The following is a 16,989-nucleotide window of genomic DNA, read 5'->3' as shown; positions in this document are numbered from 1 at the left end:
GAAACGTACAAGGGCGTTGATGGATAACAGTCGTAAACTATACGACCTCCCTAAACTTTTCACAACTTCTTGTACTAATTACTATCAATCTTTCACTAATCTATCAAACGGAACCGAAAACTCATTATAGTCGCTTAACGATCAGTTTTATTTGAACATTTTGAAACATTGTCTACAAAAACATGTTAAGGACGGCGACAGTGTGTACGTTTTAAATCTTCGAACGTATGCTATGTTGACACGTAGGAATGTTAACCGAATATATGTGATTATCCTTTGACGAAGATAAAAAAGTTTTAGAAAAAGATTAACAATTTATCAAAGTGTCTGCGGTTTATACAATTTTGGATTAATTTAAACACATCCTGTTTTTGCTAAATTAAATTTTGCATTGTTGTGATGTCAGTTTTAAATATTCGGATGATTTCAATTCAGACACATCGCCACTAGACATTTTAGATACAACTGCATTTGTAAGTGTAAACTCTTTGTCCAGTGCAAATAAGTTGACATTTGTTAGAAATGTGTTTCCAAATTCATACCTTTCAGTCATGAATATCAAAAGCAAACGGTGTTTTCAGTTAAGGACATTTATTTATGTTACACGGAAGCTCTAAATCACAACGCAGCCTTTAGTTACTCATATTAAGTCAAAAATTTGTATTGCCCGCAGGAAAATCTACGATGCCGTTATTGGTTGACATCATTTTGCCAAGAATGACCCCCTTTGCCCTATGATGTATGCGCATTCTAGGTAACAAATCAGTTTAATGAGGATTTGAAAAGACAGATCTATACGTATTGTGTAATACATGTTTGGTTTGACAAAACCTGAAATGTTCACATAAGCTTTTTAACGTTAGCTGCTTATTACAGCATTCAAGTGTGTCATAATATATAGTACAAATTGATGTTCAACAACTTGATTTTTCAATGTACAATTTATGTGATCTATCAGTTGTTCTCCGGGCAGTCACACAGTGTCTATATGCAGTGCCCCAGATAATTATTTGGAAAATAGGGTTTTCACCAATTGCGATGAAAAATAGGTTGATTACATTCTTGAAATAGGGCGAAATGAGTTATAAAAATGCATACCTTAAAATCAATTCTGCTTTACTTCTGCTGAAGCTGCACACTTGAATTGATTCAATTAACTTTAATAAACTGATGTTTCATAACATCTTTTATCCTTGAAACTGTCTATTATTTAAACTTTAAACGTTAAAAGAAAACTGATGTTAACTGACATCTTTGTAACTGTCAAATATGTAAACATGTTCTAGAAATATTGTTCACTTAATCAAGGCACCCTTAGGCAAAACTTACAGTAGTTGTGGCAGCTCTTTTTCGTGGCTTGTATGGTTGTTCAAGCCTCCTCTTTCGTCTGTTTTTGGAGCTTAGCCACACCTTACATGCCGGAACTTGACCGTAGTCTCTAACAGATGGCCCATTTAGAACAATGTTCGGTAGAAGATCCAATTTCTCGGTTTTAGGTGAACTTCTAAACTTGATTGTAATTCTATTTTGAAAACTAAATGTTCGTTCCCATTCGACACTCGTAACCATGAGGCAGTGAGCCACCTTTGACAGAACTGCAATATTGGGGTAGATGTTTTGATGAAACACTATAATCCTCGTACTTATTTTACTAACTATGAGCTTGGAAAATGATCCCTTTACCGTAGCACAAAACCCAGGCAATTCTTTAACCAGTGCTTACTTGTTTAGTAATGGAGAAATCACAGTTTATGTTTTTTAAACACCCAGAAGCAGGTCACCATGTGCTAATTGAGCTTTCTTTTCTGTTCCATAGAAATCGGCTAAGAATGTCACTGCTTCAAGACTGTCAGAGTCGGAAGAAAACTGCACTGTAATGGGTTCAAATCGATTTGTCATGTTTCCAGAACTTTGCTGCTTTCCTTTGAAAACCTAATGTTCTTTGAAATGTTGGATATTTATTTGAGTTTCAGATTATGTAATTGTATGTCAATATGTTTTCCATAGTTTTTCAGATCTTACCCCTTGAATTATACCTTGCCCCCGGATATTCCAATATTATGCCTCTCTCAGCCAATCGTTCCCTGACAAATGCTTGTATAGCTTCTAAATGTCCAAGCGTGCTGTCAATAACAGGTTGTATTTCACTGAACAACAAGTCTTTTTGTTGGAGGTGCACTCCCAGGGAAGCAAACTCATTGTGAATATCTAGCACGAACGCTGTTAGAAGAGCCACTTTGTACTAAGAAAAGTACGTGTATATGCCCTTTGCAGAAGCATTCTTATCATTTGCAAACTTGAAAAGCGTTATCAAAACTGAGAAATAACACATATACACTGCGCGAACTGCATTCTTTAAGCCAAGCCAGCGGATTGAATATGGCTGGTTCATCAAGAAGTTGTATTATTTGTTTCAGTGCAGACGTTTGAGAGGTAGGAGCTTTTATGAAATTGTAAAGAGCACTAAACTTGTCCCTGAATTTGAAAGGAGCTTCATTCTCTTTAATTGAATCTGTAAGGGCAAGGTTAAGTCTGTGCGCCAAGCAATGTGTCTAAGAAGCAAAGGGTGCATATGTAGACTGTATTTGTACTCCAGACACAGAGAATGCATAAAGCTAAGGGTTTTTTCCACTGCAATCTCAGTGCTCTCATCTAACATAAAAGAAAAGTACTCAGAGTTGTTGATTTCAGTCACAATCGATTTCTTCAACACAGTTGAGATGCATTGTTGAATGTCCTTAAAAATGGTCGACTCAAATTCTGGTATTTAATGTCAACCTCGTTTCAAATTTGCAATTCGAACATATAATTTACTCTTTCTGATGGTATTTCATTTTTAGCAAGGCTATAAATAGTTCTAAATAAAAACACATCTTGCTCACTGACATTTCCATCATAGGTTTCTGTTTCATTACACTCAGTCTCAAAATTAATATCAACATTTCTACTCAAAACATTTTTGCAGCACTTACATGGTCCTTCGATTCAGTGTGTCTTTCAACTGACGATCGCTGTATGTTAGTGGTTCATTCTCTGACTATACTTTTTAAAATTAAACTGGGTGCAGTATGCACATTTCAATCTTTTTTCTGTCCCATCAATGTCAACATTTTCTAACCAAGGAAATGCCTTTTTCCACTTTTGACAGGTTTGTTCAGTCACAGACTTTCCATCATATTAATGGATGTCAACTCAACTGCTGAATACACATCTTGTAACTCGATAACACGAGTTATACGGCACTAATTGGCTATTGCTTTCTTGGTTCGAAAAAGTTTGCGATCGACTGATATTTTGGCGCAACCATCGCGGACGTCTTTCTAATTCTCTTAGACATTTTCATTTGGCATCGTAATAGAACTGAAAGTACAGACGCTTTATAAATACATGCACAATGAGCGACGGATTAAGTCAGATTGAAAACGCATGTATGTCGTCGTAAATAATTTGGTCAGGCGCTTTATTAAAGTATGAAATCTAGTCCGCAGAGCGTTTGAATAACTTTGACTGTTTTCCTGCTCCGTCATCCAGGTGCTTGCTGAATGAAAGCGTCGCCGCGTAAGGATAATAATTCCAAAGAGAAAATACCGAAAATGAGAAAAGCATTTTCGATTGAAACTATTGTATCGTTCGCATCAAATTTGACGAATTTGCGTAAAAGTCAAATTGGTTGCGTTTTCAATACGAATGATATTGTATGTCTTTGCGTTTTAAAACTTTTTAATATGGTGAAAGACGCAGATACGCAGCTTATATGGGCCACTGTATATAGCTGCAGTTAAATAGCACGGAGCAAGTCTATTATATTTTGGAGCTGTTGGAGAAAACGATAACGGACTACAAAAACCTAGACCAGTCAATTGTGTATTAATAGTTTACATATAAACTATGATGACATGTCGTTTTGATCACTGGGGAAATCTTCATACAAAAATGATTTGACTGGAAAAGAAGAAAATGTCTCTCTTGTACCTATTGATACATGTAGACTGATGACTCAATACCAGCAATACGTATGTGACGCTCTATTGTTACCCATATTCTATGCAATTGCATATTACTTTTTGTTTTTTATAATAAAGAGAGAAAATAGTTAATAAAGATTTACCAGCTCATTAAGATGTATATTTGACGCTTTATTGTTATCCATATTCTATCCCATTGCATGTTACTTTTTTGTTTGTTATAATAAAGAGAGAAAATAGTTAATCAAGATTTACCAGCTCATTAAGATTAATACTCATACACAATTTAATAATGAACTTATTCCAGTTGCAAATGAAACAAACCATTAAAATAGAAGTATATTAATGTTACTTTAAAAATATTCCATTAGATTTGATAACACGCCTTGATACCCAGGACGGTCTCAATATGCTTTTAGTAAAGTTAATGAATATGATTTTTAAGGGAAGCATTTTTGAATGATGGAATTATGTTTTATATAAAAAATTAAACATTAAAACTTGATGCATCGCAATTAATCATCGTTAAACCCGTTATCCTTTCGTATATAATCAAATTTAAAAGAAACACTCATTTATTTAAATAAATTAACTCAATTGTTGTCTATAATCATGATTTATGAATATAAATTGTGTCAAACAAGGAATCAATAAATAATAATCATGTTAAATGTTTCTGCATAGGTTCGTGTTGTTTTTATCATAAATAATATCTATCTTATGTGTCAATAAAATCATAATAACGTGAAATGTAAAGGAAACGCATGAGGCTTTTGCTGTGTCGCCCGTCTTTCTTTGTAAATAGGGCCGATTCGGAGTAATGTTATAAAACGCACACTTCAAATAATTTTTTGCGACTTAAGGATATACAGCCCATCGTCGAAAACAATAACGCATGAAGCCAACAAGGAAAAAAGCGTTAAAATAACAACAACAAACATCTGAGAAAGAATAGTACAAAGTAAAAACATACAATTAATTGTTAATCCATTTTGATAACGCACATCCGCATTATACAAAGGGTTTAAAAACCACGCCAAAGTCTACATTCGCAGCCTTATTTTTAGATTAAATAAAGAATAGTAAAAGTAAAAACATACAATAAATTGTTTATCAATGTTGATAACGCGAATTCACATTATACAAAGGGTTTAGTCTTCAGTCGGAGCCTTCTTTTTAGAACGATTTGCGGAATAATAAATAGACCATTGAATTGCCTACAGTATAAATTATAGAGAATATTATGTTAGTTTTGGATAAAGATCAAGTTTATCATGCGAGGCTTAGAACCAATGTAGCGCGAGGCTTATCCACAACTCACATAATATTCTATTTATCCTATTATTTCCTCACTGTTACCCATTAATAGTTATCAAATATCCCTTTTGTGACGATTTTGTTCTTCCGAAGTTGACAAGAACAGATTCTTCATTTGTGGGAAACATCCGAGTGTGATCTAAAAATAGCGATAGTATAAAGCTTAAGTTTATACGATCGTTGTTATACTATCGATTTTCATCTGGTAATAGGATAAAGTACAGTATATGTTTAATGTATTTAAGCTGAATATCAATTCTAATTTATTCTTTTCTATGAAGTAATGAATATGCTAGTGCAGTAATTCCAAAACTAATATGAATGCAAGATTTAATGAATTTGCAGCGAATACGTTTAAATTGTTTGATCAGTTTTAAACCATCTTTAAGGCACATATGATATCGAAATGCATATAATATAGAATTAATTTACAACATAAGATTCGTGTACATATAATTGACATTTGTGACAATATTTGTTTTTGGCAAAAATCTAGAACAGTTTATTGAAAAGTTAATATGATATGTCAATGTTTGGCAATACGTTATATGGGGCGAATAGCAATGGTACATGTATGCGCAGATTTCGTTTTATAAAAACAAATGCTGTTTTGCTCTTTCTTGGTACAGTAACATATTTAGAATAATAAATGTATTGCATGCAAACTAATTTTGAAAACGATTAAAATACGATTTGTTATTAATTTTTAAAACTCAGCATAAATAATTCCACTGACTAGCACATACTTGTACCAAATGGTACCAAAATTTATATGATTAAAAAAAATCTAGAACGAAAACATTGAAATAACTGTATTTTAATGCAGACTAAAATAACTGCAATAAATTATTTAATGTGCGCATGAAAATTAATTATATTTCAACGTTGTTATTAGCATATTAAATAATCTTAAATAGATCAATCTTTTATGGAAATTAAAGTCATATATCAATCAATTTATATTTGGAAAAGCAAGCAATCAAAATATCTTTGGCAGACGATTTTTTTCTTTGTTGACACAGCATATATTGTTCTTAAAAATAGTAACAACACATAAATCCGCAAAACAACTGACAAATTGTATACAATTTTGGCAAATTATTATACGCTGCAAATATTTCATTTTTAATTCTGGATTCGACACATTCATAGGCAATACTACTTACCGGTTGTACGTACGTGCAGTTTTGAAATACTTGTTGTCGTAAACACGTAGTATTTTTTAATTATTAATTTTTAATGGTTTTAACACATTGATCTGCAAACAATTTCATCTGGTAAACCTTAACACGGTCTTGACGCATTATACGTATATATTCGTACCTTATGAACATAAAATACGTTTTGATACATACATCTGCAAAACATCGTACCTTGTTGACATGCATATGTGGGACGCATTTATTTTTGATACAAGAGTTATGTTGAACTTAAATATTGTTTTGACGCCATAGTCTACAGGACATATGTTTCTTTTCTTCAAAGAATGTTGAGAAATATTTAAATGTATCATTACTTACATCTTTGTACTTAAAGATACATTTTGCACATATATCAAGAAAGAAAATCAAAGCGCTGAAGGCACTGAAGTTGTTCGCTGTTGTATAATCTTTGACGCAACTCAATTTTCAAAATTATGTTATAGCTTTTTATATCGCAAGTTTGAAATGAACAAAGCATATTCAAATTTATAAAGAGTTTGTCTTAAAGCACAGGTCGAGATGTGTTTTTTTTTCAAATCATTAGTAAAAAAGATAATTTAAGATTTATTTTGGGAAAACAGGGCTTAATGCATATGCATTAAATGTCATCCCAGTACCATAGACTCTCATTCAACGAAAAACACCATAAAATCAGAAAGTGTCGTCCTTGATTAGCGTGTGTGCATTGCACATGCTAATCAGTGTGCACAGGCTAATCTCATTTGACATGCATTAAGCCCCGTTTTCCCTGAAAGCAGCCAATATATACAGATTTCAATAACAAACATTAGACTGGCTAATGTCGTTTTACCAGCTGGTAAACACTATTGATCATATAAACACACACTGCAGTGTACCAGTGGTGAACTATATACAGGCAGATGCGGTGGTTAACGTTCCTAGCGTAGTAGAGCAGACGCTCATAGCATTCGTCGTCAGCATAATTTTACTGCAGGTAGTTCAACAGGCAGTGGTTATCGTTCCTAGCATGGCTAAGCGCATACTGACTTGCACAACTAGCTCTGTAACATTATTTCACAACGCTCACAACTAAAAAAGAGTGTACTTAAAAATGGTTTCGATAAATTCACAGGTATTTTTAAGATGTTTAAACATTATTTCACAAACACTGTCAATACAAGTTTAAGTGCAAAACAAAAATTTGTTATTATAATATGAATAAGAAAATATATTTTGTTTGATCCCAATGTCACGCAATTTAAAGATTTAAAACTTCTTGTATAAATGTCACACTGATATATTGTTAACTTATTTAAGTTGAAGTAATTAACGTTTTTACGTATTTTTAAAATACTGACATTACCACTTACAACCCAATTACCTGTGGAACAAATTTCATCAGTGTGAACACAAAGGTGTCCATGATACTCATATACTGATCATGGGTAGTTGGATGACCATGGTGGCCTTCAAAATCCTTGTCATCAAAGAACTTCAAATGGTCGATATGTAAAGCCTGGAAATAAAAACTCGATGTATACATAATAAAACATGTAGTCCAATCACATGTATGAATATACTTTTTTCCATTTTTGCATGGCTAAATACGATGTTGTGTGAAAGATGTGACAAATAGGTACAAGGGATATTTTTATAACGATAAAAGCAGAGAAAGATTGTATGAATATACCATTTTCCATTTTTGCATGGCTAAACACGATGTTGTGTGAAAGATGTGACAAATAGGTACAATGGATATTTTTATAACGATAAAAGCAGAGAAACATTGATTATAACGAAATAAGAATATAAGTTCCGAAGAAGTGGTACAAGAAAATAAAAGACTTTGACGCAATCACAAATGAGCCGCGCTCTGTGAAAAGGATGTTTAATGCATGTGTGTAAAATGTCATCCCAGATTAGCCTTAGCAGTACGCACAGGCTAATCAGGGACGACACTTAGCAGTACGCACAGGCTAATCAGGGACGACACTTTCCACCTAAAGAAGAGAATTTCTTTTAACGAAAAATACCATACAATCGGAAAGTGTCGTCACTGATTAGCCTGTGCTGGCTGCATAGACTTATCTTGGACGACACTTTACGCACATGCATTAAACCCCCTTTTTGCAGAGCACGGCTAAAATCCTGTTCATTGTCCTTGTTCATATATATATCTACAAAATAACGCAAATTTATAAACAATCTTATATTGGGAATTTAAATAAAATTAGTTAACTTCATCTAAATTCACAGTGGCAATATGAAAGCCGATTTTGACACATCTACCGGTACTCGCATTTGTTACAGAATCGAAAACTGTGTTTTAAAGCCCAATGAACACATCTGCATATATATATATATATATATATATATATATATATATAAAGAATGCTAGAAATGTCCGTGTTTATCATGGTTTGTTCAGGTGCCGTAGCACGAAAATTAAATCCTATTATTTTCAAACTAATATGTTAAATGGAAAATATATAGAAAAGGAAAAAACAAGAGGATCCTATATATTCATCCGCATTTGGTTCTAAACACTAATATTTTTCTTTCAGGCAATCACATTCAATATAAATAAAAACAGTGAACACTGCGTAGGTTGTTACTTTACTTATAATTAATTTAAAATTGTAATGTGTGCTTAAAGTGTGCACAGTTGCTACTGGGATATTGCATATAGAACATTAAAACAAAGCGTATGATATTGTTAGGATCAAGTCTGCGCGTTTACAGAAATAATAAAATTCTTAACGTGTTTTCAATAAAACCAAACCGAATAACTTGTCCATGGATTTTTGGATTTTTTTTTCAATCAAGAAATGCAACACAGAGTAATATTAGTGTCTTAGTATAAATTCACATCAGTACATTCACTGTATTTACTCTAAATTTCGTGGGTTTTATTTTATAAACAAAGTTTGCTTATCATTTTTACTTACTTAAATTCTAAATAAAAGTTGTATGGAAGATTATACCCAAATGTTAGTTATTTTTATGAGACAAATCTCGGCTATATATACTACTTTGGATGGCACACTGCGCCTTGTGCCGGGCACACGGCACAGTGCGCCCAAAACATGACACAGTGCGCCTGCCACAACAAATTTTGCGCCGGACGCAGAAATCACTGTGCCTTAACAGGTGCTCAGAAGAAATGCCAAAACATACAAGTTCTACAATACAATTTTAACTAACAATAACGTTGGAAAATATAATAACCTCAAAAGAGCGTTTTCTGCCATTACAATTTGAAAACATTTCTTAAAGAATACTGATGAACGCTTGTTGACTTAGCCGACTGTAACCTGGCAACGAGAATCGGGTACAGTAAAAATCAAGATGACTGCCAATTCATCCATAACACCGTGTGTTAAAGCTTTAAATGGAAAAACATCTTTGGGTAAAGCCAGGTTTATGTGGTAACATTTGCCAAAAATATGAAAAGTAACATTATTAATTGATAGACATAGGTATTATTTTAATTGACTGACGAAGAAAGTTATGCCTATAGAAAAAATGTCTGCCTTGCCAACAGGTAGTAAATACAAGCAATTTTAAACAATGGAATTAACACACCAAAATGATTACAGCTTGTATACGTAATTCTTTTGACTGGTCATTAAGTATTTAATTGGTCAGCAATAATTATTATGTGGCTATGCTAGACTTGACAACAATTTAGGAGGAGAACAGTGAATTATGCAGCTAGAAGTTAAGGTTAGACACTAAACAAGTCATAAAAATAGCTTATGTCAATAAAGAAGACTGATTGACACTGGGGTCCAACAATATTACAGGTAGTTTGTATTTGTCTTTCTCCTGCACAAGCGAACTCTTTTTATTTGAACAGAACAATAGCAAGGAAATTTCATTGTCAAAGTTTACATAATGTATGTATTCATAATATCGCAACATCCTGGCACTTGCGTCAGTTAGAGTTACGTGCCCATTGACGACGGTGAAAACAAAAGCGATGCCGCCATTTTGTCTGCATTGAAAAAAGAGCGTGATCGGTTATATTTAAACGATTATATTAAGATTTTATTTCTCAACATGCTAACAAGTTGTTCTACTTTACTGAAACAATTAAATAAGATTGAAAACAAGCAATAAATAGATCAATTGCAAATGTTCAACATATACAAATTAACCATAATGATATTTGTCTGGGAAAACAAACATGTTGATACCTTAAATAAACATTTAACTAAATTAAATGCGAATATCTCGTCTTGATAAGAATTTGTCCAGATTAAACCACGGAGCGTATATTAACCACATCTAGAGTCCGTGACTTAACTAACAACATGGTGTTATAAACCACACTGGGTGGCAGATGACAGTGCCATTAAACACGATTGATGATGTCACCATGTTTTCTATTTCTGTCATTTGGTTGAATAATTAACGCCGACATGCATACTTAACAGTTGCTTAAATATGTTACATATTGTACAAATTTAAAGTCATGTCCAATATAGATTATCAGAAATTGTACACCGTAAAAATAGCCCGATTAAGTTATAAAAAATTAAGTATTTAATAATGATAAAATTTACGTAAAAAACAAGTAACGTATTAAGCGTGTATCGGTTAATTAAAACGACGTCATTCCGTATTAAGATTTAATGTTACGGCAATAAACGAACGACATAAAAACAAGAAATTACGTTTGACAGCAATTCTTTTCAGCTCAATTCAACAGTGAAAAATGCCCATAATATCACTTTAAGTCAATTTACAATCATTAGGACTGTGTACATCTTTCAGCTGTCACACATGCAGGAGGTGTGAAATGCCATTTGAGTAACTGCTAACTTAGAGGTTGGCGGTTTTTTATTTATTAGATCTATTTATTTTTTTCAATTTGATTTATTTACAAAAGTAAAAGCGATAGACAATTAGTAAGTAAGTCACGTTTATTTAACCAATCACGGGGCGTAAAAAATTGCATGTAAATCACAATGTAAACGGATAATGTACCAACAAAAAAGAAATACTATAAATCAGATCAGTATAAAGTAAATAAAGCTTGACTTTGACTTTTATAACACAACTAAGAAAGTCGTGTACCAGAATTCCCTACTTTTTTTACAGCTTCTGGTTATTATTATAAATTGACATTGTAGAAATATATAATGTACGAAGATTAATGAACCCTAAAAAACGACAATATTAATAACATCAACATCTACAATGAAACTCTCATTATAATATAATAAACTAATATCTGGTGTCTAAATGAGAAAGTTATGAATGTCGCCGTAATCGAACATCGGCCATTTAGTCGGGTCATTTTTCCAACATCCAGCATGCAATTTGTACGGACATTAATTTAGTCAAATTAGTTTTATTTACTTGTAACATCGGGCTTTCGAAGTGCAATGTAACCCTTCATAATAGTCAAAAGACATTTCAAACACCACTTACAGCACATTTAATTAACTATCAACTTCCAAATAGGAATGGAATTGGCGAAATATCAGCAGAGGTAGCTCAATCAGCGTAGTTAATCGACTGTATCTAGGGCATTGTTTTCACCGTCGCTAAGGTACTGCCCCTTTTGTGACGTCAGCGCGATAACAAAAATAGTTTGAAATACTGCTGTGCGCGCATGTGCAACTGGGCGTTGAATGTTTTGTCGTTCAATAGCGGCTTATTTGTTTGCGTTCAATCATTATAAATCACGGAGAGGTAAAAGTGTATGCCGACTCGTGGACTACCATAATACATTGCTCATTTGAAAGAAGTGTACACTTAAATGATCAAATATGGAAACTTAAAGCAGTAAATCAATGTGATTGAACATTCTGCTTATAGTCTCAAATGTGTACGCGTCGTGAACTACGAAGATAAGACTTTGGCCTACTCAAGAACTAAACTAAAATCGATGACAATGTTAGTGTATTTATTAAGTATCACGACAAAACAGAAGAAGTTAACTCATTTGGAATAAATATTTGTCTTTCATTCGATAATATCTCACTTACAAATGACGCTAGATTGATCAAGATTACCGTTCGGTTGATTTTTTTTGTGTTCGATTTTTAATCGAGTTCACAAAACACATTTCCCTCCAGTATTTAATGTAATGAACAAGAAACAGCACAAATCCGGCATCGTCAAATTATAGTGACATGGCAGTAGGCAGCAAAACATTATTGGGACCGAACAATTCTTCACTTACACATATCAGCTTTGACGTAAAAATATTATTGCACATTAACATTAAATGATGGCCTAAGCCAAAAAAGCATTTTTTCCGCTAAAATAATTTATGTAAATAACACTTTTGATAACGGACTTTTAACTTCACTATACGCAAAGAAAAATCGTGATGATGTAAAGTATAAAGTATAAAGCTCAATCAGCGTAGTTAATCGACTGTATCTAGGGCATTGTTTTCACCGTCGCTAAGGTACTGCCCCTTTTGTGACGTCAGCGCGATAACAAAAATAGTAATATATAACTAATATATATGCCGGATTTGTGCTGTTTCTTGTTCATTACTTTATATATTGTTCATCATAAATTCATAGAATAAATGCACACACACACTTCATAATCTGCACACTATACTCCGAATACAATCTTACGGGAAAAGAGATCAATAGTAGAAGACAATTGTTGGTAATCGATATGAATATTAAATATAAAAGAATAATTCGTATAAATTTAGTCTTCTTTCTTTCAAAATTTCCACGTAGTTCTTAAGTGACGTTTAAAGGGATCTTTTCACGGTTTGGTAAATTGATAAAATTGAAAAAAGTTGTTTCAGATTCGCAAATTTTCGTTTTAGTTATGATATTTGTGAGGAAACAGTATTACTGAACATTTCCCATGGTCTAATATAGCCAATATATGCATCTTTTGACGATTTATAAACCGAAATATTATAATGCGTTGCAACGCGAAACGATTGAATAATTTGGAGAGTTCTGTTGTTGTCGTTAAATTTTGTAAAACTACGAAGCTTGCTCATATAATGCATAAAATACTTCTACCAAGTATGATTGGCAGAATAGCCGAGCGGGCCAATGCGTTTTTACTCCAGGTTACTCCAGGACTCCGGGGGTCACTGGTTCGAGTCCAGCTACTTTTTTTCCTTTTTTTAATTTTATTCTTGATTTTTTACTGGAGCTTTTAAGATCCAATGTTAACATTTATCAATATAAAGCATTTAATGACTTATTTCAAAACATGCCAAAAATGTGAAAAGGCCCCTTTAAAGGGGCCTGTTCCCAGATTTGGGAATGTATTGAAGTTTGTCATTTAATGCTTCATATTGATAAATGTGAACATTGGAATAAAAAGCTCTTGTAAATAAACAAGAATAAAATTTAAGAAAGAAAAAAGTAACTCTCAACTGGACTCGAACCACTGACCCCTGGAGAAAAAGTCTATCTCTTAGACCTCTCCGCCATCCGAGCTCATACTATGCTTGTTGTATTGTATACATAATATAAGCAATCCTCGCAGTGTCAAAAAAATAAACGACAACAACAAAACTCTCCCAATTTTTTAATCGTTTCACGTTGCAACGCTTTATAATTTTCAAGTTTTTAAAGCGTCAAAAGAAGCATATTATGGATTTTTTAGAGCATGGTAAATTTTCAGTTTTACTGTTTCTCACAAATATCATAACTACAACGCAAATTTGCGAATCTGAAACAATTTTTATTTTTTTTTGTCAATTTACATAAACGTGAAAAGATCCCTTTTAAATCGATAATGTAATTTTCTCAACGTATTATCACGATTGGTGAGTGACAGAATAAGTGCCGTTAAATTGACCGGTCTTTTAAACTGTAATACAGTATTGATCATAGTGTGTTTTATCAATTATCAGCTAATTGAGCATCAGACGAAGTTAATAACATCAATGAAATATTATTAAAATTGTTCTAAAATGTATCAATAAAGACTGGATCATGTCAGAAATGCAGTTGTTTCGCATCATTATTGTAAGCAACTAAGAAGGTATTAACCACGGCATATATTAATTACAGATTAAATAAGCGAATGAACGCTTGAATTTAAATGTCATTTATTCTGTTTTTTGTATTTAACGAATTTTATAATATACACTTTTCAATGAATAGTCCATATTAAAACCGAAATCCGTTTTAGGTTTTTACCGCCAAAGTCGACATTGCAAACAGCCAGGTTTTCCTGCTTATTTTTAATGATAGTCTTGATAATTTTTTCGACAACGGGCGATATAGTTATATACTCGTATCTGTTTCGTTTCAGTTCACACGATATGTTCATATGTGTACATTGATCTTTAATGTTCTTCTAAGACATGTTTAAAATATGGACACATAATGAGTATTTATAGTTCTTGTGTTTTTTTCTATACTGACCATACAATTCTTGGATGCAAGGATATGTACACATTTATGAAGACCTCGAACACCAAAATGAGAAAGCTTTGTCAGCGTTTATTTCTTGTTTACCTACATTGCAAATCAAAATCTTGACAAAACTTATTTATCTGTATATTAATACATTAATATTAAAATATGGTTTAATTACTTTATTTATTGGAACTTATCGGCCTTATATATATTCACGCGGCTTTTAGCTCTATTTAAACAAAATTTGTAACAACAAAGTACAAACTACTTATTATTCTTTATTTTTAATACCTTTATAAACAATTGTAAATATGCATTAATGTTAATTGTTTAACGCTTTACAATATTTGTATAATCAACAGAAAATAAAGTCAGTATTTGTTAAGCTTCTATTTCAATGAATCAATTTATTGGTCTATTACAGTGCTTCATGTGAGGTAAACTGCAACAATCAAAGGCTTGATTAAAAAAACATATACCGATACGAAAAACTGTTTAGGTATTTAATGCTCTATTGCATAAAAATAATTCGTAAAGCGTTCTTCTTTCTCTTTATTCCCGTGTGGTTTTGTGTTGTATCGCATGAGTAGATTCCACTTTAGTCATCAAACCCAAATGACCCAAATGGTGAATCATCTCCGTCGCCGCCGAACATCTGGTATTGCTGATAAGTTCTATACATCTGTAACCAAGGGTTTCCTGGAGGGTTTCCTGCAAGTGGTATTAACAATTTGTATGTGTATGTTTCATGAAAGTAACCGATGGTTTCCTGTCAGTGACAATAAGATTGGTGTGTATTTATGAAAGTAATTTATGGTTTTCTGCAAGTGACAATAAGATTGTGTTTGCATTCATGAAAATAACCAATTGTTTCCTGCAAGTGACAACACAATTTGTGTGCATTCATGCAAGGTACCAATGGTTTCTTGCAAGTCACAATAGCATTTTTGTGTGTGTATTCATGAAAGTAATAAATGGTTTCATGCAAGTGAAAATAACGATTTGTGTGCATTCATGAAAGTAACCAATGGTTTCCGGCAAGTGACAATGCAACATGGGTTTTCATTCCTGAAAATAACCAATTGGTTTCTGGAAGTGACAATACAAATGTGTTTGCATTCATGAAAATAACCAAGGGGTTCCTGGAAGTGACAATACAAATGTGTTTGAATTCATGAAAATAACCAAGGGGTTCCTGGAAGTGACAATACAAATGTGTTTGTATTCATGGAAATAGCAAAAGGGTTTTCTGGAAGTGACAAGACAAATTTGTGTGTTTTCATGAAAGTAACCAATGGTTTCCTGCACGTTTATATAACAACGTGTGTGTATAAATAAAAGGGAGTGTATGCAGTTTCGGGTCGTAAAATTGGAAATGACAGGAAGCAAAGTTTTTTTATATACATTTGTTAAACCGTCGTAATTATTTCCCTTTATAGACACACAAAAAATACACGTTTGAGAATAAACACGGTTGACATTTTAATTATAAGTATTTAATTAAAAAAAACAAAAATGTTAGTTTAAACCAACGTTTGATAATTGTTTTCATTCATACATATCAAAAACATATTTTATTAACATATGTTTAATATAAAGTATATTATTTTGTCGTGTTTTCTAGGCTTAAATACGATAATCTACGACTTAAAAAAATCATTCATGCACATTGATACTACACTCAACCACATTTTGTATTTAACATTTTTTATTTTACATTTTATACAGTTATATATGATTTGGTTGTTGGCGAAAGTTTTGAATTCAAATTCGTTTGAGAGTGTTAGTAAGGTAAATATTATTATTGCATACATTCTGTATGAATAATATCTGTATAAATATCTTGGACTGAAACAGTCACAACACCGCATGTATTCTTGTCGCTTACTGTGTACGTAAAGATTGTGTTTTAAGGTTAATATAAATATGAAATATATATTATTTTATCCAACTGTTAAGCGTAGTCTATCGACGTGATTTTATCTCTCAGTTCAGTTTTATTTGAAAATAATAAATTTACAACAACCTATTAATAAATATTTGAAAAAGCAATTTAAAAACATATTCAATATACACAAAAACGCATACGTACTGTTGAAAAATCTTTGTTGTTCCGAAAGATTGACAACAACCAGAATAATCAGTGCAAACAGAAAGGCGGCAAGAGCTCTCAAT

The sequence above is a fragment of the Dreissena polymorpha genome, chromosome 8 (genome assembly GCF_020536995.1).
Source record: "Dreissena polymorpha isolate Duluth1 chromosome 8, UMN_Dpol_1.0, whole genome shotgun sequence".
Lineage (NCBI taxonomy): Eukaryota > Metazoa > Mollusca > Bivalvia > Myida > Dreissenidae > Dreissena > Dreissena polymorpha.
Note: the sequence above shows the minus strand (reverse complement) of the source record.